The sequence below is a fragment of the Melanerpes formicivorus genome, unplaced genomic scaffold (genome assembly GCF_026170545.1).
Source record: "Melanerpes formicivorus ecotype bairdi unplaced genomic scaffold, bMelFor1.0.p_v2 SCAF_58, whole genome shotgun sequence".
Taxonomy (NCBI): Eukaryota; Metazoa; Chordata; class Aves; order Piciformes; family Picidae; genus Melanerpes; species Melanerpes formicivorus.
In genome coordinates, this window is record NW_027142410.1 from 1 (window position 1) to 4,242 (window position 4,242).

Consider the following 4,242-nt stretch of genomic DNA (forward strand, 5'->3'; position numbering starts at 1 on the left):
AACCGTAATCGGATGGCCCAGGAAGATCCTGCCGGTCTGAACACACCAGACCTGGAATGCACAAAGAAACTCTGTTAACAACTGCCTGTGTGTCTGCTCATAGCTTGAGGAGTAACAGAGCAGAACCAATTCCCAAAAGGTTTTCACTGCGTTCCCAGGGCAAGTAGAGGCTTGCTCTGGCTGTAGTTAATACCTAGAAATTCCTATCAAAATCTTTGCAGCACAACAAGAAAAAAACCAAACCAACCAAACCACAAACTGCTTTATATTATTAAGTAGGAACTCGAAAGCTTACAGGAACTGTGGGGATTTTTTTATGACAAATTATTCCTTTTCTTTTTTTCAGTGAGCAATTGGGTTTCCAACAGCTCCACATTCTGACACCAAAGCACCCCGCTCCGTGTCAGGGCTTGTGGCTGAGGCCGAATACAAATCTGCAACTGGTCCTCAGGCAAAGCAGTTAAGCTCCCTGAAAAAAAAGGAAAGAAAGCAAGAGTGAGTCAACCATAAAAACAAGACCTAACCAAACCCCCAAAGCCATTTTGTCAGGAAGTCGCCTCCACTATCACCCGCCACATGCTGAAATTCCCTTCCCCTGGGGCTCCTGCTTGGCCCACAGCTGGGGAACATAAAGCAAGGCACAGCCCTGTGGGTACCTGCTGCCCTGGAGCCACCAAAACCGGAGCACCCAGTCACTACCAATCCCACAGCAGACCCAAGATACAACAGGGACTCCATAGAGACTCCAAAACCTCACTGAGAACCCCCCAACTCCTTCAGGACCCCCACAGATTCTCCAACTTAGATGCCCACAAAACCCCTTTGGTTGCACCCAAACCCCCCATCTGAAACACCCAGCTCCACTTTAGGTACCCCCAGATGCTTCCAATGTCCCCAGACCCGCTGGTGGACCAGCCCAGAACCCCCTGACACTATCCCAGACCCTTTCAGGGGGCTCCACACCCCTTCTAGATGCCCACAAAACCCCTTCACACGCCAAAAGAAACCTTTACCTGCCTCCAAACCCCACGTGGGGGCCACTTAGCAGCGGGTGGCAGCAACCAAGTCTGTTGCTCTCACCAATTAAACCCTTTGGTGCTCTCAGCTCTCTGACCCTGTGTCAGTGCAAGTCCTTGTCGGCCGGCACCTTCGTCCTGATCCAGGCGGAGAGAGAACTGCCAGGAACACAGCTTCGCCGCTCCGCTTGCGGCACGCCTGCTGCCGAGGGCAGCCTCGTCCGCAGCCTGCCCGAGAGGAACACGGCCCCCGGGGCCGGGGGACACACAAAAGCCTTCCACAAAGGAAACAAGGGAAGTCTCTTGGCCACTCTTCACGTGCCGAGTGCGATTGTCATGCGGAACACACCGCGGCATCTGGAACGAGTTTAAGTCCAGGTCTGTGGCAGCACAGAGGTTCCTGGAATATCCCGGTACATCGATCCACAGGAGGTTGTCTTTCGGTCCCCAGTCTGATGCTTGGCAGCACAGCCATCACACCATTTCTCTCGAGTGCTTTGAACTGACAATTCATGCAGGAGAATAAAACCAAACAGGAGTAAGCAGCTTGGAAAAGAACTTTGATCATCACCAGGCCCAGCAAGAGGACACAGTCTCAGGCTGCACCAGGGGAGGTTTAGGCTAGAGGTTAGGAAGAGGTTCTGCACAGAGAGAGTGATGGCCCATTGGAATGGGCTGCCCAGGGTGGTGGTGGAGTCACCATCTTTGGAGGTGTTCAGGAGGAGACTGGATAGGGTGCCTGGTTGCTTGGTTTAGTTGATTAGGTGGTGTTGGATGATAGGTTGGACACGATGATCTTGAAGGTCTCTTCCAACTCGGTCTGGTCTATTCTATTCTATTCCGTTCCATTCCATACCATTCCATTCCAACACCATCTAATCAACTAAACCACGGCACTGAGTGCCTCATCCAGTCTCTTTCTAAACACTTCCAGTGATGGTGACTCCCTGGGCACCACCTCCCTGAGCAGCACATTCCAAAGGCCAATCTCTCTTTCAACCTGCTCTATTCTATTCTATGAAGACCTTCTTCCTAACATCCAGCCTAAACCTCCCCTGGCACAGCTTGAGACTGTGTCCTCTTGTTCTGGTGCTGCTTGCCTGGGAGAAGAGACCAACCCCCACCTGGCTACAACCAGAACTGAGGGGACTGCAATCCTTGCAGCTTCAACTTTCCTTCTCTGCTACTTCTTTTTTCAGATGGATTGTTTTTCAAAGGGACTGCTGGACAGCAGAACAGGATGGATGGCTGGGCCCCAAGAGCGGTGGGGAACAGAGTTAAACCCAGCCGGTGGCCGGCCGGGCACAAGTGGTGTTCCCCAGGACACCCCTTGTGAGAGAGTGAGTCCAGAGAAGGGCCACAAAGCTGGTGAGGGGTCTGGATAACAAGCCTTACGAGGAGTGGCTGAAGGAACTGGGACTGTTTAATCTGCAGAAGAGGAAGCTGAGGGAATTATGGCGTGGTCTGGCTTCAGCTCTCAACTACTTCCACGTTGAGCAAGGACAGCTAGTACTCACAGAAGGCACTGGCTGCTTGGGTTCAAGGTTCCTGCAGAGCTCAGGCTATCTCTCTTCATTAGTGAGGTCGTCCTGTCACCTAGGCAGAGAGAAGAAAATGCAGCTATGAAATTAGACCACTGGAATCGTGAGACTCGTTCTGTGTGCGACTCCAGGAGAATCCAAACCTAACCTTGGAGCTGCCCTGAAGAGCTCCTCATAGCTTGAGGAGTACCAGAGCAGGAACAATTCCCAAAAGGTTTTCACTGCATTCCTAGGGCACTTGAAGGATTGCCCTGGCTGTAGTTAATACCTAGAAATTCCTATCAAAATCTTTGCAGCACAGCAAGGAAATTGAGGGATGGGAAGGCAATATGTACTTACACGTTAGGCAAGAATTGGCTTTGCAAACTAATCTCTCTAACTGTTGGATATGCACTGAACTTCCTCGAGGCCAAATGAGGACCCCTTTATTTGGGGAAGCCTCAATGAATTGGACTTGGGGGGCATCAGACTGGGTGACTACATCTGAGAGTAACTTCCACAAGTGTCAGCATGGGAAAGATAGCTCAGAAAGCCTGGGTCCAAAGTTTGCCTTAAGAAAATATAGTATAGGAATATACTGTTGGCTGTGAGAAAGGGGGGAACTGATGAACAGAAAAGTCTCATTAACAGAACCACAGAGTTGATAAGAATTTTCCGCTTGTTAGCTGAAATGCTGGGACGCAGGGAGGGGGAGAGGGGTTGGCAGACAGCCTTTGGATAGAGAAGGAATAACAGGATTTGTCAGTGATTCACTTCTGTTAGTCTTGGACAAGATGCTCTTTTGGATAAGACAAAGGACACCTGCATGATATGTGCACTTCTGCTCTTTTAGAGAGATAAGCTTTGTATAGATAGGCAGCATCTGGACCTCTGTCATTATAGACAGATAACTTTTTGTATAAAAGTTTGCCCAAACCTCTCTGAAGACACACAGCTCTTTTGAAATGATCCTACCTGTGTCAGGCGCCAGAATAGAAGCACGATACAAGAGACTTACTGAGTCTCTTGTGTGTCTTTCTCTAAGTCATTATCAACGCTGTTTGCAGCACAAACCCAAACCCAAACCCACCCCGAGACACCCCCAGCTCCCACGGGAGCCTGCAGAGACCTCCCAAAGGGTCCGTCGGAGGTGCCCAGCTGCCTCCCCACGACCCTTGACCCTTTCCGATGGCCCCACGAGAACTTTACGTATCCCCAGACCCTTTTAGGTGTCCCCAAGACCTCCTCCGTCACCCCCAAAAGCCCTGCCGATGGCCCCAGACCACCTTCAGACGCCGGAAGGAACACACCTGGGAGTCCCGGGCCGGCAGCGACACCGGGACCGGACCCGCTGCGGCGCAGGCGCCGTGTCCATAGCGACCACCGGGACGCTGCCCCCCTGGCGCGAGCAGAGCCGGGCTAGGGCGCAGGCGCCGGATCCATAGCGACGCTCGAGTCAAGCTCTCCGCCCTCCGCTCTTCCCCTAAGAATTTTCGAGCATTCAGCGCAGTTAGGCTGCAGAAATTAGCTCACCCAGGGCGGCACACGCCGCGGCACGGCTGCACTGCCGGCCATTACACACCGGGTTGAGCACTGAGCTCCCACGGGGCGGTATACGCCGCGGCACGGCTGCACTGCCGGCCATTACACACAGGGTTGAGCACTGAGCTCCCCCGGGGCGGTATACGCCGCGGCACGGCTGCACT

At 52.5% G+C, this 4,242-nt stretch overlaps 1 long non-coding RNA gene across 1 annotated transcript; it reads right to left on the reverse strand.

Annotated features, from left to right (window-relative positions):
* Window positions 1-14: 14 nt before the first annotated feature.
* Window positions 15-3,859, reverse strand: LOC137452711 (uncharacterized). Its single transcript, XR_010990153.1, has 5 exons — window positions 3,847-3,859; window positions 2,534-2,612; window positions 1,014-1,518; window positions 296-469; window positions 15-51 (listed from the first exon to the last, which is right to left on the reverse strand). It is a non-coding gene; the product is annotated as an uncharacterized lncRNA (long non-coding RNA).
* Between the last annotated feature and the right edge of the window lie 383 nt (window positions 3,860-4,242).